This window comes from Cherax quadricarinatus, chromosome 20 (assembly GCF_038502225.1).
Source record: "Cherax quadricarinatus isolate ZL_2023a chromosome 20, ASM3850222v1, whole genome shotgun sequence".
NCBI lineage: Eukaryota > Metazoa > Arthropoda > Malacostraca > Decapoda > Parastacidae > Cherax > Cherax quadricarinatus.
In genome coordinates, this window is record NC_091311.1 from 28,703,331 (window position 1) to 28,730,729 (window position 27,399).

Sequence of the window (27,399 nt, forward strand, 5' to 3'; positions counted from 1 at the left end):
TTGTGACCCCTTGTCCCTGTGTCCCCTCTCTGGAACATCCTATCTATGTCCACCTTGTCTATTCCCCGCAGTATCTTGTATGTCGTTATCATGTCTCCCCTGACCCTTCTGTCCTCCAGTGTCGTCAGTCCGATTTCCCTTAACCTTTCCTCGTACGACATTCCCTTGAGCTCTGGGACTAGCCTTGTTGCAAACCTTTGTACTTTCTCTAACTTCTTGACGTGCTTGACCAGGTGTGGGTTCCAGACTGGTGCTGCATACTCCAGTATGGGACTAACATACACAGTGTACAGTGTCTTGAACGATTCCTTATTAAGGTATCGGAACGCTATTCTCAGGTTTGCCAGGCGCCCGTATGCTGCAGCGGTTATTTGGTTGATGTGTGCCTCCGGTGATGTGCTCGGTGTTATGGTCACCCCAAGGTCTTTCTCCCTGAGTGAGGTCTGTAGTCTTTGTCCACCTAGCCTATACTCTGTCTGCGGTCTTATTTGCCCCTCCCCAATCTTCATGACTTTGCATTTGGCTGGATTGAATTCGAGAAGCCAGTTACTGGACCACATGTCCAGCCTCTCCAGGTCTCTTTGCAGTCCTGCCTCATCCTCGTCCGATTTAATTCTTCTCATCAACTTCACGTCATCTGTGAACAGGGACACTTCAGAGTCTATTCCTTCCATCATGTCGTTCACATATATCAAAAATAGCACTGGTCCTAGAACTGACCCCTGTGGGACCCCGCTCGTAACAGGCGCCCACTGTGATACTCTTCACGTACCATGACTCGTTGCTGCCTCCCTGTCAGGTATTCCCTTATCCATTGCAGTGCCCTTCCTTTTACGTGTGCCTGATCCTCCAGCTTCTGCACTAATCTCTTGTGGGGAACTGTATCAAAGGCCTTCCTGCAGTCTAGGAAAACGCAATCTACCCAACCCTCTCTCTCGTGTCTTACTTCTGTTACCTTGTCATAAAACTCCAGGAGGTTTGTGATACAAGATTTGCCTTCCATGAACCCATGCTGGTTTTCATTTATAATCTTGTTCCTTTCCAGGTGTTCGACCACTCTCCTCCTGATAATCTTCTCCATGACTTTGCACACAATACATGTCAGAGACACAGGTCTGTAGTTTAGTGCCTCGTTTCTGTTTCCTTTCTTAAATATGGGGACTACATTAGCTGTCTTCCATTTCTCAGGTAGTTGCCCAGTTTCAAGGGATGTGTTGAAGATTGTGGTTAGAGGCACACACAGCATCTCTGCTCCTTCTCTAAGGACCCATGGGGAGATGTCCGGTCCCATCGCCTTTGAGGTGTCAAGGTCACTTAAGAGCTTCTTCACCTCCTCCTCGATTGTTCGTATGTCATCCAACACTTGTTGGTATATTCCCTCTTGATGTTCCCTTCTGTGCTGTCTTCCCAGAGCCCTTCCTGTCTCTACTGTAAAAACTTCCTTAAATCTCCTGTTCAGCTCCTCACATACCTCCTGATCATTTCTTGTGAGTTCTCCACCTTCTGTCCTTAATCTGATCACCTGGTCTTTGACTGTTGTCTTCCTCCTGATGTGGCTATACAACAGTTTCGGGTCAGTCTTGATTCTCGATGCTATGTCATTTTCATACTGTCGCTGGGCCTCCCTCCTTACCTGTGCATAATCATTCCTGGCTCTGCGACTGATCTCCCTATTTTCGTGTGTTCTCTGCCTTCTGTACTTTTTCCATTCTCTATTGCACTTTGTTTTTGCCTCCTTACACAGTCGGGTAAACCAGGGGCTTGTTCTGGTCTTCCCGTTGTTACTGTTGCCCTTGGGAATGAACCTTTCCACTGCCTCCTTGCATTTTGTTGCTACATATTCCATCATTTCATTTACTGGCTTTCCTGCCAGTTCTCTGTCCCACTGAACCTCCCGCAGGAAGTTCTTCAACCCTATGTAGTCCCCTCTTTTATAGTCAGGCTTTTCCCATTCTACTCCTGTTATTCTCTCACTTGCAGCTCTACTATGTATTCAAAGCACAGAACCACGTGGTCGCTAGCTCCTAGGGGACTCTCATACTTGATGTCCTCAATGTCTGAGCTGCCCAGGGTGAACACAAGGTCCAATCTTGCTGGTTCATCCTCCCCTCTCACTCTGGTAGTGTCCTTAACATGTTGGTGCATGAGGTTTTCCAGCACCACGTCCAACATCCTGGCTCTCCATGTGTCGGGACCCCCATGTGGCTCCAGGTTTTCCCAGTCAATCTCCCTGTGGTTGAAATCCCCCATAACCAGCAACTTTGTTCTGCTGGAGTGAGCTCTTCTTGCCACCTCAGCAAGTGTGTCCACCATTGCTCTGTTGCTCTCTTCATATTCCTCTCTTGGCCTCCTGCAGTTCTGTGGTGGATTATACATCACTGCAATGACCACTTTGTGTTCCCCAGACTGAAGTGTACCTGCTATGTAGTCTCTTTCTCCCGTCTCATCTATTCCTTCCATTTTCTCGAATTTCCATCTGTTTTTTACGAGCAGAGCAACCCCACCTCCCCCCCTGCCCCTTCTATCTTTCCTCATGCTCTGGTATCCTGGTGGGAAGATTGCATCTGTTATTGTCTCCATGAGTTTTGTTTCTGTAACTGCTATGATGTCTGGGGACTTCTCATTGATTCTTTCTTGCCATTCCTCATGTTTATTCGTTAATCCATCTGCATTTGTGTACCAAACCTTCAACTTCTGTTCTAATACTGTAACTGTGGTGCGGGGGGTGGAAACAGAGGGATCGGTGTGTGATGGTTGGTTTGGATTGTTCAATTGCCTTGGGGGTGTCGTGGCTGGAGTCCTTCTGCAGGTGTTTCTGGGGGGTGTGCGTGTCCTTCCATTTGATCCTGGGTTATTCTGCTCTCCTTTTTCATTTCCTCCCATTTCTCCTTTCTTTTTTGAACTCTCTCTTTCATTGTCTTCCTTTCGTCCTATGTTCTGTCTCGGTCGAGGTACACACTCCGGAACTCCTGCTTGCCTCTCAGCCGTGCTTTCTCCTGCAGGATCATGGTTCGGGTTGATTCTGCCTTGAAAATTACTTTGAGAGGCCGATTCCTTTTCTTTGTGAACCACCCAATTCTCCGAAAATTTGCCACCTGGGTCATGTCCCCCTTGCCTATCACCTTCATGATGTCTTCAATCGCATTTTTCTCCTCCTGCTTTCTTTCATCATAAGTTTCCCCTTTAGCTTCGTCTAGCCCATAGACAAACACGGATCTCTCCCTTTCCACCTCCCACTGTGACTCCCATTGCATCCTCTGTGTTTTAGTTCCTTCCCGTGGAGTGTTCCTTCAGTCCCTTCCCTAGTTATGGCCCCTATGCTTCTTGGTTTATCCTTCCTGCTCACCTGCTCCTGGCCCCCACAGGTATCTGGTAAGGTCCTTGCACATGTCCTAGTTCCTTCAATGTCTTCCAACCTCTCTTTCTGTCCTAGAGTGCTCCCTGTCTTTGTTTTGGCCCCATGTGGGTTTGACAGGACCTCTGCATACAGTTTAGTTTCCATGCTTCCTTCGGACCTGTTGTCTGTGTTCGATGTAGCCATTGCCGATGCTACTTCTGTAATATCTTTGTCTCTGTGCTGTTTCAGATGTCTCAGCTCCTCTTCTAATCTCTCTATCTTGATTTCTGCTGCTGTGGCCTGTTGCTTCCACCTTCTGCATTCTGCTGCTAACCTCTCTTCCATCTTCCTTTCCAGCTCATCTAGTCTCCTTCCCCAGTCTTCCTCCCTTTTTTTGAGCTCTACCTCCCATTCCTCCCTCTCAGATTCGTCCTTGGAGCCCCTTGTCCTCATCCTGGTTAGGGGAATAGATGGTTAGGAGAGGGGATGGATGGTTGTGGGGGAGGGGGAGGATGGTTATTGGAGGGGTAGAGATAGTTGGGGGAGGGAGTTAGATGGTTTGGGGGAGAGAGGGGATGGATGGTTATGGGGGAGGGGGAGGATGGTTATTGGAGGGAGGGAGGTTGTTGGGCAGGGGTTAGACGGTTTGGGGAGGGGTTAGGTGGTTTGGGGGAGGGGTAGGTGGCTAAGGTGAGGTGGTTAGGGAAGGGGTGGTTGTGTCAAGTGTTTGTGTCATGTGTGTGTGTGTGTGTGTACTCACCTAATTGTACTCGCCTAATTGTAATTGCAGGGGTGGAGACTCAACTCCTGGTCCAGCCTCTTCACTGAACGCTACTAGGTCCTATCTCTTGCTGCTCCATGAGCTTTATTATACCTCGTCTTAAAGGTATGTATGGATGCTACCTCCACTACATCACTCGCCAGACTGTTCCACTTCCTGACCACTCTATGACTGAAGAAATGTGTGTGTAGGTGTGTGTGTGTGTGTGTGTGTGTGTGTGTGTGTGTGTGTGTGTGTGTGTGTACTCACCTAATTGTCGTTGCAGGGGTCGAGACTCAGCTCCTGGCCCCGCCTCTTCACTGATCACTACTAGGTCCTCTCCCTCTCTGCTTCCTGAGCTTTGTCATACCTTTTCTTAAAACTATGTATGGTTCCTACCTCCACTACTTCACTTGCTAGGCTATTCCTGACGACGAGGTGTGTGTGTGTGTGTGTGTGTGTGTGTGTGTGTGTGTGTGTGTGTGTGTAGGTGTGTGTGTGTGTAGGTGTGTGTGTGTGTAGGTGTATGTAGTATGTGTGTGTGTGTACTCACCTAATTGTAATTCCAGGGGTCGAGACTCAACTCTTGGCCCCGCCTCTTCACTGAACGCTACTAGGTCCTCTCTCGCTGCTCCATGAGCTTTATCATACCTCGTCTTAATGTCAGCATAGTTGCTGATCCTCCTTTACATGTGTTTTATATAGAAGATCCTTAGGCCCAGTGACTGCATAACGTCACGGGATGTGCATGAGGGAGTGGGACGCTCTACCTCACCCTCACTCCGCGCTTAGACATACAGCAGGCAGGCAGGCCGGGCCCATCCCTTACCACAGTCTGACAGTATAGTGTTACCATCCACAAGTGTGTTTAACTTCAACCATCATATCTCCTTCTGAACCCCCATGGCAAATTGGTGGCAGCAGTGGGATACTGCATGGTGACTGGGCCTATGGGATGAATGGCGTAAGCCTTACTGGGGACACCCGCACTAGGTGCAAAAATATTCCAAGCCGGGCTGGCTTAAAACAAACCCACGAAATACCACAACACCACAGAGATGATAAAACACTCAGAATGGATTGGAACTTGAAGCACAAAGCGATGAAGAAGACTGTACCCACATGGCTTGCTTGAGTACTGGGTTAAGACACTTGGGTTAGTTGCTGGCTGGCTTAGCTTAACCCTTCACACAGAATGGCTTGATAACTTCTAACGATGAGCACAGCAGGGGTGGAAAGCTGGCTTTGCAAGCAAGGCTGGACTGGATTTGGTCTGACTCCCCCTCCACAGACTGTCGTGCTGGTTTGGCTTTGCAAACTCGGATCAACCCCTCAGGAGTGATACAAATAAGCAGATAAACACTAATACAAGGAGACTGACCAGTGAATAATGTAGAGGCTGGTAGATGCTTGGTCGAGCATTAGCCTTCTCGGCAGGCCTAGCATCACAAGATGGCGACCGGCTCAGTAGAAATTTATCTCCAGAAATCGCTGTAATCGTCAGAATTACAGGCCCTCCGCTGGCACCAATTTGCTCATATTTGCTCATATTGCATGTTATAGCGTTGTTTTTTTCAACTGGGGAGAGTCATCCACTCCGAGTCTGTTCATTCCTCCAGTAAGAAAGAACCGATCCCTTGTGTTCTGGTGTGATTCGATTCCTGCTCCAGGAAGATCTTATTCTGACTGTTAAGCCACCAGCACCCATTAGTGACTTTGTAATGAGCCAAGAATTACTGTATCAAACAGTCGAGTTGAGTACTCCTAGCAGAAGAGTTAGTAATTCCACAGTCACTAGTGAATGTAGCTGTATCTTTTGTAGATACTCGTTCAGATCGTCCTCAGTCAGGGCATGTGTTATCCATCGCAGAAGAGTTCGATCCACCTAAAGATGATAACCATTCTGCATATGTAAACCTTACCCTCACAGAATTGGGTTTAAATGTAAACAGCCTGTATAATTAGATGTCCGAGATGAATGAAATTATCAACTGTGTGTTTTGTTATTAGCTGATCAGATTGTCAGAAATTTTTGTGTTCACGTTCCCTCCGAATTCTGAGAATTTAGCAATACTGATGTGCGTGCACCAGATTTTGCTGTTAATTACTTTCACTTTGTAAATATATATTTATTCTTCCTCAGAATCCATAGAGTGCATGAATACAGATCGATCAATCAATTCCATCCTATATTATACCATGATTTGTCTTATAATTTGTAATGCATTATGTTAAAACTCATTACGTTAACACCCATTACGTTAAAGCTCATGATGTTAACATCCATTATGATACCATCCATTAGTTCTAAGTTATATATGAATTTGTTATTGTATAGAATCAGCCCAAAACCACCTGCCTGTTCAGCCTATAGTATAGTAGTGTATGTCGAGACGACATACGTAACATGACCGAGCTGTCAGCATAGTTGCTGATCCTCCTTTACATGCGTTTTATATAGAAGATCCTTAGGCCCAGTGACTGTATGACGTCACGGGATGTGCATGAGGGAGTCGGACGCTCTACCTCGCCCTCACTCCACGCTTAGACATACAGGAGGCAGGCAGGCCGGGCCCATCCCTTACCACAGTCTGACAATATAGTGTTACCATCCACAAGTGTGTTTAACTTCAACCATCATATCTCCTTCCAAACCCCCACGACATTAAAGCTATGTATGGGTCCTGCCTCCACTACATCACTCGCCAGACTATTCCATTTCCTGACCACTCTATGACTGAAGTAATGTGTGTAGGTGTGTGTGTGTGTGTGTGTGGTGTGTGTAGGTGTGTGTGTGTGTGTGTGTGTGTGTGTGTGTGTGTGTGTGTGTGTGTAGGTGCGTGTGTGTAGGTGTGTGTGTGTGTATGTATGTATGTGTGTGTGTGTAGGTGTGTGTGTGTATGTGTGTATAGGTGTGTGTGCATATGCGTGTGTAGGTGTGTACTCACCTATTTGTACTCACCTATTTGTGGTTGCAGGGGTCGAGTCCTAGCTCCTGGCCCCGCCTCTTCACCGGTTGCTACTAGACCCTCTCTCTCCCCGCTCCATGAGCTTTATCAAACCTCGTCTTAAAACTGTGTATGGTTCCTGCCTCCACTACGTCATTTTCTAGGCTATTCCACTGCCTTACAACTCTGTGACTGAAGAAATACTTCCTACTATCTCTCTGACTCATTTGTGTCTTCAACTTCCAATTGTGGCCTCTTGTTTCTGTGTCCCCTCCCTGGAACATCCTGTCCTTGTCCACCTTGTCTATTCCACGCAGTATTTTATATGTCGTTATCATGTCTCCCCTGACCCTCCTGACCTCCAGTGTCGTCAGGCCGATTTCCCTTAATCTTTCTTCATAGGACATTCCCCTTAGCTCTGGAACTAACCTTGTTGCAAACCTTTGTACTTTCTCTAGTTTCTTGACGTGCTTTATCAAGTGCGGGTTCCAAACAGGTGCTGCATACTCCAGTATGGGCCTGACATACACGGTGTACAGTGTCTTGAATGATTCCTTACTAAGGTGTCGGAATGCTGTTCTCAGGTTTGCCAGGCGCCCATATGCTGCAGCAGTTATCTGATTGATGTGTGCTTCCGGAGACATCCTCGGTGTTATACTCACCCCAAGATCTTTCTCCTTGAGTGAGGTTTGCAGTCTTTGGCCACCTAGCCTATAGTCTGTCTGTGGTCTTCTGTGCCCTTCCCCTATCTTCATGACTTTGCATTTGGCAGGATTAAATTCGAGAAGCCATTTGCTGGACCAGGTGTCCAGTCTGTCCAGGTCTCTTTGAAGTCCTGCCTGGTCCTCATCAGATTTAATTCTCCTCATTAACTTCACATCATCTGCAAACAGGGACACTTCTGAGTCTAACCCTTCCGTCATGTCGTTCACATATACCAAAAATAGCACTGGTCCTAGGACCGACCCCTGTGGGACCCCGCTCGTCACAGGTGCCCACTGTGATACATCATTACGTACCATGACTCGTTGTTGCCTCCCTGTCAGGTATTCTCTGATCCATTGCAGTGCCCTTCCTGTTATATGCGCCTGATGCTCTAGCTTCTGCACTAATCTCTTGTGAGGAACTGTGTCAAAAGCCTTCTTGCAGTCCAAGAAGATGCAATCAACCCACCCCTCTCTCTCTTGTCTTACTTCTGTTATTTTATCATAAAACTCCAGAAGGTTTGTGACACAGGATTTGCCTTCCGTGAATCCGTGCTGGTTGGCATTTATACTCCTGTTCCGTTCCAGGTGCTCCACCACTCTCCTCCTGATAATCTTCTCCATAATTTTGCATACTATACACGTCAATGACACAGGTCTATAGTTTAGTGCCTCTTTTCTGTCTCCTTTTTTGAAAATGGGAACTACATTTGCCGTCTTCCATACCTCAGGTAGTTGCCCAGTTTCCAGGGATGTGTTGAAGATTGTGGTAAGTGGTACGCACAACATATCTGCTCCCTCTCTAAGGACCCATGGAGAGATGTTGTCCGGTCCCATTGCCTTTGAGGTATCGATGTCCCTTAGCAGTTTCTTCACCTCCTCCTCATCTGTATGTATGTCGTCCAACACTTGTTGGTGTATTCCTTGTTGGTGTCCCCATCTGGTCTGTCCCCCCAGAGTCCTTCCTGTCTCTACTGTAAATACTTCCTTAAATCTCGTGTTGAGCTCCTCACATACCTCTTGATCGTTTCTTGTGAGTTCTCCACCTTCTTTCCTCAGCCTTATCACCTGGTCCTTGACTGTTGTCTTCCTCCTAATGTGGCTATACAGCAGTTTCGGGTCAGATTTGACTTTCGATGCTATGTCGTTTTCATACTGTCGCTGGGCCTCCCTCCTTATCTGCGCATACTCGTTTCTGGCTCTTCTACTAATCTCCTTGTTTTCCTGGGTCCTATGCCTCCTGTACCTTTTCCATTCTCTGTTGCACTTAGTTTTTGCCTCCCTACACCTTCGGGTAAACCAAGGACTCGTTTTGGTCTTCCTATTATTTCTGTTTCCCTTGGGAACAAAACTTTCCTCTGCCTCCTTGCACTTTGTTGCCACATATTCCATCATCTCGTTTACTGATTTTCCTACCATTTCTCTGTCCCACTGAACCTCCTGCAGGAAGTTTCTCATACCTGTGTAGTCCCCCCTTTTATAGTTTGGCCTGTCCCCTTCAGTTCCTGTTACCTTCTCCACTTGTAACTCTACTATATAGTCAAAACTCAGAACCACATGATCGCTAGCTCCAAGGGGCCTCTCGTAAGTGATGTCCTCGATGTCTGAACTGCTCAGGGTGAACACAAGATCCAGTCTTGCTGGCTCATCCTCCCCTCTCTCTCTGGTTGTGTCCCTGACATGTTGATGCATGAGGTTTTCAAGTACCACATCCAACATCTTGGCTCTCCATGTTTCGGGACCCCCATGTGGCTCCAGGTTTTCCCAGTCGATCTCCCTGTGGTTGAAATCGCCCATTACCAGTAACTTTGCTCTGCTCGAGTGAGCTCTTCTTGCCACCTCAGCCAGTGTGTCCACCATCACCCTGTTGTTTTCTTCGTACTCCTCTCTTGGCCTCCTGCAGTTCTGTGGTGGGTTATACATCACTCCAATGACTACTTTATGTTCTCCGGACTGAATTGTACCTACAATGTAGTCTCTTTCTCCAATCATGTCCATGCCTTCCATTTCCTCAAATCCCCATTGGTGTTTTATGAGCAGTGCAACCCCTCCTCCCCCTCTACTCCTTCTATCTTTCCTCAGGATCTGATATCCTGTTGGGAAGATTGTGTCTGTTATTGTCTCAGCAAGTTTTGTTTCTGTGACTGCTATGATGTCTGGGGATTTTTCACTGATTCTTTCATTCCACTCCTCATGTTTATTCGTTATTCCATCCGCGTTTGTGTACCAAACCTTTAGTTTCTTTTCTATCATTGTGGTCATGCAAGTATATTGGGGTTGGGGGAGCGAGAGCCTTGGTGGGGGCCTATATGGGGCTGTGGTGTAGGTGGGGTATGTGTTGATGGGGGTGGGGTCAGAATGCCCATAAGGGACAGCTGTTGGGGTGAGGTTTGTGATATGGGGGTTGGTGGCAGAGGGAACAGTGAGTGGGTTGTAGTATAGGTTGCTCAGTTGCGTTGGGAATGTTGCGGGTGGGGTCTTTTGGTGGGAGATTCTGTGGGGTGTGTTTGCCCTTCCTCCTGTGTCTGGGTCCTGCTCTTTTCATTGCTTCTCGTTCCTCCTTGCGTCTCTGTACCCTCTCTTTCAGTGTAGTCCTTTCTTCTTGTGTTCTGTCGCGGTCGAGGTATACTCTCTGGTACCCCTCTTTGTCCCTCAGTCTTGCTTTCTCTTGCAGAATCCTGATTCGAACTGATTCTTCCTTGAAAGTTACTCTGACAGGCCGTATCCTTCCACTCGCAAACCACCCAATTCTCTGAAAATTTGTCACCTGGGTCATATTGCCCTCCCCTATTGTTTTCATGATGCCTTCAATCATTTTTTTCTCCTCCTGTTTTATTTCTTCAAAGTTGGCCCCCTTGGCTTCTTGGAGCCCGTACACAAAGACTGACCTCGCCCTTTCCTCCTCCCACTGAGTCTCCATCTGCTTCCTCTGAGGCATTTTATTTCCTTCCATTGACATGTTCTTGCCTTCAGTCCCTGTCATATCTGAAACTTCTATTCTCAGTGGACTGTCTTTCCTGGCCAGCTGTCCCTTGCTACTGCAGTTGGCTGTTAGAATCTCTGCATATAACAAACCTTCATTGTCTTCGGACCTGTCGCTTGATCTTAGTGTGCTCATCGTCTTTTCCCTGGCCCCACGTGGGTCTGATAGGGCCTTCGTGTACGGCATGTCTCCGTTGTTGCTTACCATCCCCTTGTCTGCGCCTGACTTTGAATTTCCATCATTGTCTTCAGACCTGTCGCTTGATCTCAGTGTGCTCATCGTCTTTTCCCTGGCCCCACGTGGGTCTGATAGGGCCTTCGTGTATGGCATGTCTCCGTTGTTGCTTACCATCCCCTTGTCTGCGCCTGACTTTGAATTTCCTGATGTCACATCTGAATTGTCATTTATCTCTCTAATCTGTTTCAGGCTTTGCAGTTTCTCTTCTAGGCACTGTATCCTAGCTTCTGCTGCTAAGACCTGTACTTCCCACTTCCTGCACTCTTCAGCTATCCGCTCCTCCATTTTCTTACCAAGCTCTACTATCTTCCTTCCCCACTCTTCCTCCCTTTTTTGGAGCTCTAACTCCCAGTCTTTCCTCCCTGGTTCGTCTACCAGATCTCTGGTTTTCCGTCCTCTAAGGCCACCCATATTTTTTTTTTTTTTTTTTTTTTTTTTTTACCGCAGACAGAAGGCTAGCGGAGGGAGGGGGTGTGGGGGGGAGAGAGAAAGGGTAGAGAGAGAGGAGAGAGAAAGGGTAGAAAGAGGGAGAGAGAGGAGAGAGAAAGGGTAGAAAGAGGGAGAGAGAGGAGAGAGTATGGGGGTGAGGGATAAGACCAAGGGGGAGAGAGAGAAATGTGAGGGGGGAGAGAAAGGGTAGAGAGAGGGAGAAAGAGAGGGAGAGGGAGAGGGAGAGAAAGAGAGAGAGAGGGAGAAAGGAGGGCGAGGGAAAAGGCTATGAGAGAGAGAAATGGAGAGATGGAGAGAGGAGCCTATAGAGAGAGAGGAGGGTGAGAGATTGGGTTATGGGAGTGTGTGTGTAGGTGTGTAGGTGTGTGTGTGTGTAGGTGTGTGTGTAGGTGTGTAGGTGTGCGTGTGTGCGTGTGTGTGTAGGTGTGTTTGTGTGTGTAGGTGTGTGTGTGTGTGTGTGTGTGTGTGTAGGTGTGTGTGTAGGTGTGTGTGTGTAGGTGTGTGTGTGTAGGTGTGTGTGTGTAGGTGTGTGTGTGTAGGTGTGTGTGTGTAGGTGTGTGTGTGTAGGTGTGCGTGTGTGTGTAGGTGTGTGTGTAGGTGTGTGTGTGTGTGTGTAGGTGTTTGTGCGTTTGCAGGTGCGTGCAGGTGTGTGTGTGTGTGTGTGTGTGTGTGTGTGTGTGTGTAGGAATGAGTAGGAATCCAAGTAGATGCGCTCAAGGAAACGCCTCTAGCTAGAATGAGATGGCATCATGCAGACCAGTGCCAGGTGCCAGAAAGATGAAGGCAAGATATTAAAAACAGTAGCAGTAGATTCTGCTATATACCTCTTCTGCTACTGTTTTTAATATCTTGCGTGTGAGAAATTGGAGTGAAGGCAAATAGTTTTGGCGATTTGATACGCCTTTGTAGTGTGAGCAAGTTAATGTCCAAGAGGAAAATCCAGCGAAACCTCTGAGCGTGGTGGATGATGACGGTGATTTTCAGGAAATGAGTGACGGCGGATGTGTAGTAGTTTGGATCATCCTGCCTTAGTAAAAAATGACCAGTGAAGCAACCAAAAATATGTTAATATTAAATGTAATCAACTGTTAACCTACATATTTTTTTTAGCTTAATTCTTTGTACAGTTGTCTTCTTATAGAACAAAAAATAAGCGAAGATATGTGCATTAGCTAGTTAAAACATTCTTCAGGTCCTATGGATAATAAGTGAGGAAACTAGTATGTGGAAAGACAAAAGAGAATTAAATAGATTTAAAAAATATTCATTAAAAAGGGAAGCAAAATCTTTGGTAGAATAAAGTATAGTCGCCATTGAAAACAAAGAAATGTAGCCTCTGTCTGTGTTTTCTTTACTTCCTCATTTGCTTATATTTTCGTGTTTGTACGTCTTTCCATCTATAATGGGTGAGACTATTCCACTCACACAAAAAACTGAAAGTCCTTTGTGCACGAGTCTTTCAATTCTGGAAATATCCTCAAACTGTGAATTAATGAATTCTTGCTCTAAAAACAATGGATTACATTGCAGGTCAATGAGCTGGAGTTGAAGGTCAACACCAAGTTAGACAGGGAAGGCGACTCTGGACATGTTCGATCATTTTGAATTCTTGGAATCGACTTAAATTTTTTTTGTTACAAAAATCTGATGAAAAAAAAAATCTGTTTTTTTTTTTTACCCGACAAGATGAAAGTAATTTTGTCAAATGCCACGAATCTCGTGTGGTTGAGGATATCAACTACAAATGTAAAATATTTGCTACTTCAGGAAATTCAGCAGTGAGCAAAAGAAAGTAAAATACATAACTAATCCAAAAGGCTATATTAAGTGTGTTGCTGGTCTCTCTGCTACGACTGTTTAACACCCACTCCCTATTACTGCATAAGTAAATCAAAATGAATCTTGTTATATCGGAAGTATTCAAAATTTTCGAAATCTGCTGGACACACTAACAAGAGCAATGTGACTCGAGGATTGCATTTTATCGACCATGAAGAGGAATGATTTCAAATATTTTGCAGTTCGTTATACGATCGTTTAAACAAAAAGACAGAGATAGCTTTAATTAGGATTTTTATTTCCATGTTTATTCTGTGTGTCTACTATCCCTTCGCTTCAGAGTTACGAATGTCACATCATGCGATTGGGAAAGGCGAAGAAAAAAACGAGAAGGTTGTTTAAAAATTAATGAAACGGGTTGAATGTTGCAAAGAATGCTGACGAACGGAAGTGAGTTATAAATCTTTGTGTGGGAAGTGTTGCAGAAATATTCTTTGAAATGTGAAGTGAAAGTTTAGTTCCTCTCAGTCTAGTGAGATGGGAGAGAAATACTTTTATTGAAGTGGATGAGGATTGGAACTGATGAGATACATGAACAAGAATTTGCGGCACAAATGGTGGAAATCTTAAAGGAAACAATACTGATATTTTTTTTCAACTTATTCTCGTCGACTTACCATTGCCTCTGTCATTCTCCTCTTGCACTTAGCTATGAAACATTGTTAGCACTTATTACCCTTTTCACTATTGTCATTACTTCCTAAAAAAAACTCTTTCTTATGGAGTTGATTGAATTTTTTCTTGTCTCCTCTTATTTAGGTGAGACTGTTTCGCTGGACTGAATTTTCAGCAACTGTGAATCTTAATCAATTGGTTATTTTAGAAACAACTTGTGGAGGTTACCTCCCATCCGCTAATAACGAGATAAAACGATATCTGCCACTGTTATTAGTTAATGCATCTAAGTGTTTCAGTACTCACCCATATTTAGATAACGTATAGGTATGATGTAGACAGAATCTTTCTAACTCGCTCTAACACCTAATTCATTCCCACATCCAAATCATTCCCGCATCCAAATCATTCCCGCATCCAAATCATTCCCGCATCCAAATCATTCCCGCATCCAAATCATTCCCGCATCCAAATCATTCCCGCATCCAAATCATTCCCACACTCAATTCACTCCCTCATATCAACATGCGCCCTCACTCTTTAACATGAACTCATTCACCGAGAGTGGAAAAATAACGATTAGACTGCATAAAATAACTGCAATTTCTCTTACGATATGGAGGTGTAGGGAACAAGGAACAGCGGGTGCTGGGGGATCTCTGTCTCTACTGATGTACAACTGTTTGCGAGATTTCCTAACGTTTCTCAGTTTTCCTTTTTTTCAGTTTTGCTTAATTCATTCTTAGTTCCTTTCATTTTATCTCTCCCGCTCTATTAGTGCTCGTCAGTCCAGGGCTCAGGAAACTCTGAGCTGCCAAGAGTGATGGTGAAACTATGTCAAGCCCAGAGAAGACACCGCAAGCCCACCAGACTACATGAAGCATTCCGACAGGTTCCATTACCAGAAATATTGGCCACTGAATAATTACAGTGATAGACAGAAGATTTTTTTTGTGAAGTCTCATGTGGGTAAAGAGTAACCATTCTTGGAGGCACTACCTCATGACAAGCATGAGGCGAGAATTAGCACTCTTGAGCAAGAGTCGTGTTCTCGCTAACACGATACACAAAACAAATATATAACATTGATAACCCATTTTTATAAAGAGAATTTCTTTAATCTGAAGCCCTGAAATGTGTCACTGAAATTAAGCCAGAACGTTGATTCTGCAATGTAGGAGAATAAAATATTAACTTTTGAAAAGTTTTTCCAGATTTGCTTTTAAACTAATGTAAAAAAGTTAACAATATTTCACGATAAATTCGTGTTAATCCTCAAGTTCACGAATTTTAAAAACTTCTGCTTATCCATACGTTATTGTGCTACTTCCCGCCCACGGGATGGATATGGGGTGTACAATAAGCTAACCGCTCTCACACCGACCTGCACAACATAACAGCCGCTTCGGCTGCATTATGTAATCTCAACCGTCACAAAGAGCGAATATACTGCCATAACTATAACAGCTACCACCACTACAATCACCACCACCATCACTACTACCACTGTCTCCTACAGTCACCACCATCACCCCGCCCCTCCACCAACACCAAGGAACGTCACCACCCCTGTCAACAATAGCAGCTGAAATCAATACTCATCTCCTTGTCTTCAAAGGTACATTGAAAAAGAGTCAGTCACATGTTTATCCTAAAGAATGTTTTCACAATCACAATATAACCTACAACACACAAAAATGCTCTTCAGAAACAATGTTAAGAATTTAGATTTAAAAAATCTTATAAGAATGTAACGCGATAAATAAATGTTCAAAAGCACTATCAAGACTTTAGTAAATGTTTTGCTAGCATTTTTATAAGCTGCAAGCGCTCCAAATGTCTCATTACATTGCCAAGGCATTAAAACAAATGCATTGTCTTACCAAATTTTTCGAAAAAAAAAAAAAAAAAAAAAAATTGAATCATCCTCTCTCACGACCACTTTAATGTACCATGTCCAGAGTACAATACTTTTTAAATGCATGAATATATTTCTAAACTATCTCCCATAAACAGTATGGCAAAATGTTAAGTTTAAGGTCTATTGACTGTAATAAACTTTTAAACTGAACGTAAAGGATAAAATTTCATTGTTTAAATACAACATTTGGGTGGGAATACCATGTGTGTTCTGTGCAACTGGTTCAGCATAGGACATTTATATACACAAACCTAATAAATAAAGACCCAAAGAGCAAGGAAAAGATACTGATAGCTTAATAAAATGTTAATGAAGAATTAACAAGAATGATTGCAGCGTTGTACTTTGTTTTTGTGGCGTGAAAATTACTAAGATGAATTAGGCCGTTGTAATCTATCTAGGACAGTTCTCTCCCCCCTGTAAGTTATTAGGTAAAGGGGAAGATGGAAAAGAAAGAATGAGAGAGAGAGAGAGAGAGAGAGAGAGAGAGAGAGAGAGAGAGAGAGAGAGAGAATATGAGAATGAATCAGCAAGAACTTGGGGGTCTCTGGCTCTGTACTACACCTCCTTAATATATTACCTTCAACGCAGATCTCTACGAGCAGTTCTCAACGGGACAAAGTCAACAAGACAATCTGTGCCAGTGCTCCACAAGGTAGTGTACTTGGTCTATTGTTACGCAACGTCTATTTCAATGATCTTCACCTTGCCCCAGAATCCAGTGCATTCTGACGTTTACTTATGAGAGAGAGGAAATGCCAGCTGCTCTCAGGTACACCAAACACCAGTTTACAACTATATCAACCAGGGAAAAACGATGACAGGTTTCATTTGAATCTGCAAAAAAAAAAAATGATGGTCTTTAGGCAACATGATGTTGCAATGGTAGAACACGGGGATGAGGCAGATATCCATGGGAAGAAATTAAACTAAAAACAGTCTGTGGAGAATCACATGATAAATCTTCCAAGCAAGGCAGCCCAGAAGCTAACAGAAGTAAGGCATATCTCGTACCTCCTCAGCAACATAGGCTACAGAAAACAGTACGAGGCACAGGTGCTCTCACACAATGAACAGGCACTGCTTTCTTGGATTGTCTGCCTCGACTTCTAGAGAAAATAGACCCCCGAGCCAAATGACTTGTCTGTTGCCTGGACCCGGCCTAGATAGGTCTAATATCAGCAAAGCCTTCAAAACCGGGGATATGTGGGTGGCCTTACTGTTATGTACAAGGCCAATATTGTCAAGGTACCACACATGGCTATGCTTTACAGACAGCAAGACAGCTTCTGCCCTGCAACACGGGCAGCAAACAGAACCTACACTAACTAGAGTCTGGAAAATGTTCGTGAACATAGTATCGATAGTTTCGTTAGCCGACCAAATGAAATCAGTGCCTCAATTTTATCCTATTCTTTATTTGCACATTAATAAAACATACGTGTAATGCTAGGTAAGGCTATTAAATGAGCTGAGGTAGGTAACAGCTCTTAGTCTGTAAAGGCAGGTACTCTTAACCTAACTCTGTAAAGTTCCTTCTTTGTTAAAAAAAAAAAAAAAGAGGAAACGGGAAATGACAATAATACTGGATATTATAACATAGTAGTAGACACTATGTAGTGCATTAACGAACATTTATGACTCATTCCATGATTTAAGATATATAATAAATTATGAGGATTAAGACAGACAGACACACACACACACACACACACACACACACACACACACACACACACACACACACACACACACACACACACAATAGCGTTCCGATACCTCGTTCAAGACACTGTACACTGTGTTCCTCAGGCCCATACTGGAGTACGCAGCACCAGTTTCGAACCCACACCTGGTCAAGCACGTCAAGAAATTAGAGAAAGTGCAAAAGTTTGTAACAAGGCTAGTTCAAGAGCTAAGAAAGAAAGGTTAAGGGAATCGGCCTAACGAAACTGGACGACAGGAGAATTAGGAGAGACATAACAGCGACATACAAAATGCTGCATAGAGTAGATAGAGTGGACTGAGACAGGATGTTCCAGTGATAGGACACACAAACAAGGGGTCACAGATAAGTTAAAGGGATGTTAGGAAGTATTTCTTCAGCTACAGAGTTGTTAGGAAGTGTCATTACGATTTCTTGAGTCAAGTGATGTAGTGGAGGCAGGAACAATACATAGTTTTAAGACGATGTATGATAAAGCTCATGGAGCAGGGAGAGGGAGGACCCAGTAGCGGTCAGTGAAGAGGCGGGACCAGCAGCTGAATCTCTACCCTTGCAACCACAAATAGGCGAGTACAAATAGGTGAGTACACACACACACACACACACACACACACACACACACACACCAGAGCTGCATGTCTCGAGGTATATACACAGCTTACTGTCATTCCTGTTTTAGAGATTAAAGTGTGCTTGGCAGGTGAACAGGTTCCACGCAGCCTTAATGACTTTCGTGAAGCTCATTGGGTTTGAACCCAATTAGCCAAGCAATCTGAACACCCAAAACCATTCCACACAGGAGTGTACCGTTGTGGTGGATGGCGCAGATGACCAGTCAGTGACTAAATGTCAGCTCCTCTGTAAAGTGTCTTTCCCAGGTTATAATTCAGTAATGGAGGCGCTACCTACACTATCAGGTTACAGGAACACGTTCGACCTTCATACTTTACGACGCGAAGGTACCCGCAGGAAGAGGAGAAAGACAAGATTGAAGAATAGGAGGGATAAGAGAAAGAGGAGAAATAGAGAGGAGGTTTTGAGAATGCAGACAAGCAGAGATACCAAAGGCATCTATTCTTTCAAAGATTTTGTGTGTACCATGACCAGCGCCGCTTTGTTTCCCCAGGTTAAGCACTGAGATCATTAGTTTTGGTCAGGAGTTTCTTAATTGCTAAGACAATATTTTTCTGTATCATATCACTCGCTTCCTACCAACTAGGGTATGTCAGAGAAGCAAAGTTCTTCACCATCATTCAGTCAACAGCTGTCTTGTCAGAACTACAGGTGCACCTGAAACAATGTACCTTTATCTACCTGAAGGATGCTCCGGGGTTCAGCGCCCCCGCGGTCCGGTCCTCGACCAGGCCTCCGGGTGAATCAGGGCATTATCAATCACGCTATTTCTGCTGGTTGCACGTAATCCAACGTACAAACCACAGCCCGGCTGGTCAGGCAATGATTTTAGGTATCTGTCCAGTTCCCTATTGAAGACAGCCAGGTTCTGTTGGTAACTCTTCCTGTGTATGTTGAAAGGCTACTGAAAACTTGTGTTATCTCTTAGTGTGCTCATGGCGCCTCTGTTGCTGCACAGGTATGTTGCACCGTCTGGCCACTCTTTTGTTTTCGTAAGGAGTGATTTCTGTGTGCAGGTTTGGGACCTGTTCCTCTAGGATTTTCTAGGTGTAGATTATGATTTGTCTTTGTCGCCTGCATTCTAGGGAGTGCAGGTCATTAGTTTCAGTTACATCGTAATATCTGTTCTCTCCTATTATTTTTTCTGATATAGGAATTCAAGAGTGAGAATTGTGATGTAAAAATTTTTAGCAAAGGACATTCTGAAATTAAAATAAATGGATGAAGTGAAAATTTATGGTAAATGTAGTAGATGAGGGAGAGAAAGGGAAGAGAGAGAAAGAAAGGGAAGAGAGAGAAAGGGAAGAGAGAGAAAGGGGAGAGAGAGAGAGAGAGAGAGAGAGAGAGAGAGAGAGAGAGAGAGAGAGAGAGAGAGAGAGAGAGAGAGAGAGACAGCGTGAAACAAGCTTTTATGCCACAAGACGGGCAGAAAGCAGCAACTTCACTCTGGCTGTACCCTTCTCCAGAACATCCCTCCATCTGAGATCATATATACCCAGGATGACTCGAGTGTGGAACACATTCGTACAGCATAATGATGTCAACGAGATAAAGTCAGTTGATCACATGAAAATGCTGGCCCACAGATGGCTCCAACTTCATCCTGTTCCCTACTTGTATGTCTCATAACAATAAAAATGCTTTCAAATGAGCTGATGTAGGTAACAACTCTTAGCTTGTCAATAAAGCTAGGGATCCTTAACCTTGTCAAACCCTGTGTAAAAAAAAAAAAAGAGAATACAGAGAGGAAAGAGTACAGAGAGGAGAGGGAAAACAGAGAGAGAGGAAAGAAAAGGAAGGAGAGAGGAGAGAGAGAGAGGGGAGAAAAAAAGTTACTGTATTCACTGCGAAGCTCTAAACTCGTAGGATCATACAGCGACTGTGGTAATGTGAGAAAATGAAGCGTGTTCTAAGGGAAGGGAAGGGAAGGGAAGGGAAGGGTGGCTGCAGTTCGCGTAATCATGAACCATCCCCGGCATCAACACACCGCCTTTTTGAAAGATACTCTAAAAATATACGTACTAAAATCAACAACACTACTAAACCCGTGTGGGTCATAGATGCAAACCACTTCAAAAAATAGTAGTGGTACTAGTAGCATTTAAGACAGCTGCTAGTGGCTGCACTAGCAACTGTCTTAAATGTTACTAGCAGACGTTGCTCAAGCTTACAGTAGGTCCTGAGTTGAGGTAAGCTGTGTCTTCATGCAATAATAAGGGGGGGGGAAGGGGTGAAGGGTGACTCAATAGGACAAAAAATGGGCAGGAGTTAATGGGAAGTGTGTTATATTTCTTCACTAGAATAATAAGCTCATAAAATATTGCCGGCCGGTGATGCCACCTCATTGGTTCTATTTTTCTGCCCTGCTGTGTATGCTGAGGACGTCCGCATCGTGTAACGGATATTTTATTTTTTGAAATGTAGTAATGTTTAATCCATTCGGTATCACAGTGCAGTGGGTTGACAATTATCCTCTCGTAATTACATACCCTACTCCCTTTTATACCACAAGAACTTGATAGGGAACAACGGCAACAAAAAGAATCTAGGAAACAACGTAACATAACCTTGACTTAACGTCGTAAACATCAACTCAGACTTCAAAATAATACGTAGGCGTCAGCTCCTCCTACGCAAGCCTCACGCTGATTCATGATCTCCGGAAAATATATATTAAAGATTTTATTTCTCAATGATTCAACTGGGGTAAAATTAATACAGTTTGGTCATAAATCGGACGGGTGCAGCGGCGGTGGCAAGGGGGGGAGGGGGGAGGGAAGAAGGTAACGGGGAGGGAGTAGGGGAGGGGGGGGATGGTTGCCACAAACTGCCACATCCTCAACAAGATTTAAGACCTCTCATAATTTTGGTGTTCTCAGAGTATCGGGGGAAGTGTGAGGAACTGCTGCAGGTTGCAGAGTGAGAGGGAGAGAGGGGAGCGCAGGGAAGAAGCTTGGTAAACCATCGAATTTACAAGCGTTAAATGTTACTGTTCATTCTTTTTTCTAGTAGACGTAACAGCGGCTGCGAGTCGAGTTTTGTGAGGCGAGACGGAGCGAGATCATTCACTGAGATAAACATCACCTACCAAGTACCTGACTCTTACATACAGCAAAAAATATGGCAAGATTAAATTGTGACAGCATAATTCTTATGGTTGAAACTCCTACTAAACCACTCCAGCTTTGTCTAAACTATTGCTACCACTACCACCTCTCTCTCTCTCTCTCTCTCTCTCTCTCTCTCTCTCTCTCTCTCTCTCTCACCATCATACACACACGAGGCAGACAAGCAGGCAGACTAAATACACAGCTTTAAGAAGAGATATGATAAGGCTCTCCAAGCCAAAAGAGTGTGAACTAAGGGCCAGGAAAGAGGTAGGGCCAAGAACCGAGACTCTAGCCTTCCAACTTTACCGAGAGGTCATTACAGGACTAAAACCTTCGCTGGTCTGGAAGTTTAATAAAAGAAAACGAATTCAACTTCGATGAGAGAGAGAAACCCACGACCTCAAATAACATTAAATAACATAACAGCACTTGAAAGTTAAATTAATGATCACCTTGTGTAACACCTGCAGAGTAAGTCAAATAAAATCAGAGAGAGAGAGAGAGAGAGAGAGAGAGAGAGCAACTCTCGTCTAACACAATTAACCACACTGTGAATTACTATGTTGCGTCACTGAGGTTCGAAGAAACAGCGCACCAAGAGAGCATAAAGATTAACTTGGACTACCTGGAAGTATGTCTGGGACAGGTGACTCCTTGGTCCGTAAACCTGAGTCTGGCAGGTGTCGTGGTGCGAGTCCCTCACACCCGGTCCAGGTGGTGCGAGGCTCTCACACCCGGTCCAGGTGGTGCGAGTCCCTCACACCCGGTCCAGGTGGTGCGAGTCCCTCACACCCGGTCCAGGTGGTGCGAGTCCCTCACACCCGGTCCAGGTGGTGCGAGTCCCTCACACCCGGTCCAGGTGGTGCGAGTCCCTCACACCCGGTCCAGGTGGTGCGAGTCCCTCACACCCGGTCCAGGTGGTGCGAGTCCCTCACACCCGGTCCAGGTGGTGCGAGTCCCTCACACCCGGTCCAGGTGGTGCGAGTCCCTCACACCCGGTCCAGGTGGTGCGAGTCCCTCACACCCGGTCCAGGTGGTGCGAGTCCCTCACACCCGGTCCAGGTGGTGCGAGTCCCTCACACCCGGTCCAGGTGGTGCGAGTCCCTCACACCCGGTCCAGGTGGTGCGAGTCCCTCACACCCGGTCCAGGTGGTGCGAGTCCCTCACACCCGGTCCAGGTGGTGCGAGTCCCTCACACCCGGTCCAGGTGGTGCGAGTCCCTCACACCCGGTCCAGGTGGTGCGAGTCCCTCACACCCGGTCCAGGTGGTGCGAGTCCCTCACACCCGGTCCAGGTGGTGCGAGTCCCTCACACCCGGTCCAGGTGGTGCGAGTCCCTCACACCCGGTCCAGGTGGTGCGAGTCCCTCACACCCGGTCCAGGTGGTGCGAGTCCCTCACACCCGGTCCAGGTGGTGCGAGTCCCTCACACCCGGTCCAGGTGGTGCGAGTCCCTCACACCCGGTCCAGGTGGTGCGAGTCCCTCACACCCGGTCCAGGTGGTGCGAGTCCCTCACACCCGGTCCAGGTGGTGCGAGTCCCTCACACCCGGTCCAGGTGGTGCGAGTCCCTCACACCCGGTCCAGGTGGTGCGAGTCCCTCACACCCGGTCCAGATGGTGCCGGTCCCTCACACCCGGTCCAGGTGGTGCGAGTCCCTCACACCCGGTCCAGGTGGTGCGAGTCCCTCACACCCGGTCCAGGTGGTGCGAGTCCCTCACACCCGGTCCAGGTGGTGCGAGTCCCTCACACCCGGTCCAGGTGGTGCGAGTCCCTCACACCCGGTCCAGGTGGTGCGAGTCCCTCACACCCGGTCCAGGTGGTGCGAGTCCCTCACACCCGGTCCAGGTGGTGCGAGTCCCTCACACCCGGTCCAGGTGGTGCGAGTCCCTCACACCCGGTCCAGGTGGTGCGGGTCCCTCACACCCGGTCCAGGTGGTGCGGGTCCCTCACACCCGGTCCAGGTGGTGCGGGTCCCTCACACCCAGTCCAGGTGGTGCGGGTCCCTCACACCCGGTCCAGGTGGTGCGGGTCCCTCACACCCGGTCCAGGTGGTGCGGGTCCCTCACACCCGGTCCAGGTGGTGCGGGTCCCTCACACCCGGTCCAGGTGGTGCGGGTCCCTCACACCCGGTCCAGGTGGTGCGGGTCCCTCACACCCGGTCCAGGTGGTGCGGGTCCCTCACACCCGGTCCAGGTGGTGCGGGTCCCTCACACCCGGTCCAGGTGGTGCGGGTCCCTCACACCCGGTCCAGGTGGTGCGGGTCCCTCACACCCGGTCCAGGTGGTGCGGGTCCCTCACACCCGGTCCAGGTGGTGCGGGTCCCTCACACCCGGTCCAGGTGGTGCGGGTCCCTCACACCCGGTCCAGGTGGTGCGGGTCCCTCACACCCGGTCCAGGTGGTGCGGGTCCCTCACACCCGGTCCAGGTGGTGCGGGTCCCTCACACCCGGTCCAGGTGGTGCGGGTCCCTCACACCCGGTCCAGGTGGTGCGAGTCCCTCACACCCGGTCCAGGTGGTGCGAGTCCCTCACACCCGGTCCAGGTGGTGCGAGTCCCTCACACCCGGTCCAGGTGGTGCGAGTCCCTCACACCCGGTCCAGGTGGTGCGAGTCCCTCACACCCGGTCCAGGTGGTGCGAGTCCCTCACACCTGGTCCAGGTGGTGCGAGTCCCTCACACCTGGTCCAGGTGGTGCGAGTCCCTCACACCTGGTCCAGGTGGTGCGAGTCCCTCACACCTGGTCCAGGTGGTGCGAGTCCCTCACACCTGGTCCAGGTGGTGCGAGTCCCTCACACCTGGTCCAGGTGGTGCGAGTCCCTCACACCTGGTCCAGGTGGTGCGAGTCCCTCACACCTGGTCCAGGTGGTGCGAGTCCCTCACACCTGGTCCAGGTGGTGCGAGTCCCTCACACCTGGTCCAGGTGGTGCGAGTCCCTCACACCTGGTCCAGGTGGTGCGAGTCCCTCACACCTGGTCCAGGTGGTGCGAGTCCCTCACACCTGGTCCAGGTGGTGCGAGTCCCTCACACCTGGTCCAGGTGGTGCGAGTCCCTCACACCTGGTCCAGGTGGTGCGAGTCCCTCACACCTGGTCCAGGTGGTGCGAGTCCCTCACACCTGGTCCAGGTGGTGCGAGTCCCTCACACCTGGTCCAGGTGGTGCGAGTCCCTCACACCTGGTCCAGGTGGTGCGAGTCCCTCACACCTGGTCCAGGTGGTGCGAGTCCCTCACACCTGGTCCAGGTGGTGCGAGTCCCTCACACCTGGTCCAGGTGGTGCAAGTCCCTCACACCTGGTCCAGGTGGTGCGAGTCCCTCACACCTGGTCCAGGTGGTGCGAGTCCCTCACACCTGGTCCAGGTGGTGCGAGTCCCTCACACCTGGTCCAGGTGGTGCGAGTCCCTCACACCTGGTCCAGGTGGTGCGAGTCCCTCACACCTGGTCCAGGTGGTGCGAGTCCCTCGCACCTGGTCCAGGCGGTGCGAGTCCCTCACACCTGGTCCAGGCGATGTAGTGGTGCGAGTCCCTCACACCTGGACCTGGCAGGTGTAGAAGTGCGAGTCCTTCACACCTGGACCTGGCAGGTGTAGTGGTGCGAGTCCCTCACACCTGGTCCAGGCAGGCGTAGAGGTGCGAGTCCCTCACACCTGGTCCAGGCAAGTGTAGTGGGTCGAGTCCTTCACACCTATGTCTGGCAGGTGTAGCGGTGAGTCCCTCACTCCTGGACCTGGCAGGTGTAGTGGGTCTAGTCCCTTACACCTGGACCTGGCGGGTAAAGGACTCGAATGACTCTCAGGTTACCTACTAGGTCATTTATCTACACCAAGAACAGCACTTGGCCGGAATAAAGTCGAAGAGGACGACGCCATTGGTGACTTTTGCCCGTCTCGCTGCATCTCTTCTCACCTTCACTTTTATACTGTTTAGGTATTTCTTTATTCATGTTGATATCTGGCAAGTCACTCCAGCCTGCGACTCTATTGTCTGGAAGACTTCCTGTCTCTAGTATTATGTTAAAGGTGAGTGCAAGAGGTTTGCTCAATACTGTCATTTCGAGACCCAAGGTGATATTTTGTCAGGTCATTTTGCTGGTGACGCGTTCATCTCTCAGGATTAATACTATTTTCTAGCTAAATTTCCCCTTTGTTTGCGGCTTCTTTCATCCTTATTTCTTTTGGTAATACTTTTCAGTTGTGAATATATTAAGATTTCTTTGTATACGCCTCTTACAATTTCACTAAGATTCGAATCACTTCATACTTGTATTTCCATGTCTCTTACCTAAGAACTTTTTTTTACAAATCCACACACACACACAATATATATATATATATATATATATATATATATATATATATATATATATATATATATATATATATATATATATATATATATATATATATATATATTATATAATTATATATCATTTTGCTACTTCTTTGCCATTATGCAAAAAGAGTGCCTTTGTCTACTGAAAATTCTAGTTCACTAAACCTGGCTTAATTATGACATGTACTTCCTATGTTACACAAGAGATCCTGCAGCATGAAAGGGGCCAAGTGTAATGGCGGCGTTATGGAAGGAAGGGAAGCTTCGGTCCTTTTCACAGAGTCTCAATTCAAAAAATAACGAAGCCTCCAGGCAAGTTCTACGGTCCCTTTTCCAATCAGATTACCACCTCTAGAACTCCTACTTACAAACATGACAATTATTAACCAATACATATATTGCAACCACCGAGCTTCAAGTCGAATATGTGTCAAAGACATGTGTTTAAGAACGTCAAGCATAATTTTCACCCAAAGAAATAATATTCGACTAAGTGAGAGTCGAGATTCGTTTCAGACCTATGATTTTTTCCCCCCACATTCTCATAAAAGATTAACTACTCACTAACAAACTGTCTTCATAAAATATATCAATGAAGCACAAAGACGCCATATTTCATTCTCTCTCAGCAACTGTGCATATTAATAATTTTAAAACTTATTTACTTTCTACGAAGTAGTACTTATTTCAGAGGTATGCTATTAGAATATACAAATTAGTTTTATTGAAACAAAAGTGTCTGAAGATGCTTTAAAAAGTATATCGAGAAACTAAGCCACAGAAGCTTCGGATTTCCTTTAGGCAAAGCCAAGACTGTGGTGGTGGTATTATTTCCGAGAGTAAACTGTAAACCAAAAGAAGTCGTATAACGCTTGAGATATCATAAGAAAACAGTACATGCACACAACTGAGAGAGACTTTCCCAAAATACCAAAGGATATAAAGAATAAATTGAAAATCTGAAAGCGTGTTGACTTCATGGAGCATTTTAAAAGGTTGAGCAGCGGCGCTGGGCTGCGGTGGCCACCCCAGCATCCCGGACACAAACTCTCCCTGCGACCAACACAGCCCTGACACGCTCACTAAATAATCCACTTCTCTAGGGACTCAGCCTTTCGATGCCACGAAAAAATAACTGATCCCCTCACAGGTTTAAAAAAAAAAAAGGATAAAAAAGGTCCAACCACACCCACCTTCCTAACAGATGTAGCGAGTAAAAAATGATACAGACATTTTGCAAACAAACTTGTATAATAGCTTTTTTTTTTTATTCTGCGGGCCAAATAGCCGAAAAATTTATTTTCCGCTGGGCGGGGTTCAGTAAATATCTTTCCACGTTCAAAGGTTAGTTAAAATAGAATGTTTAGTTTTCAGTTGTATCTTATTTGTCTTCGTGAAACTGAGGAGCGAAGATGGGGGAGGTACAAGAGGACTCAGGAGGGCACATACACATTGTACTCACAATCATTTTAGTACGTTACGCCAGAGGCGAGTGTGTGAAGTAACGTAATAGCATATAGTAAGAAAGCGGAATGTTGCAACTGTTGCATAGTTGCTGACAAGTGGAGAGAGAAATGAGGCACTGGCACAGAGGAAATTTACTGAGAGGTTTCGCCTATGCAACAAGCTTCTTCAGTCCATCATTGAATGAATATTCCTCAGGCGATATGTCTCAATAAAGATACCCTCAGCAATTTTCTTTTCTCCATCTATTGCTCTAGTACAGACCCTTAAAAACATCTTTTAGAGCGAACGATAGAGAGTGAGATAGACTCCTCATTAAAGCGTGATTGATTCCTGGCGACAAGGTC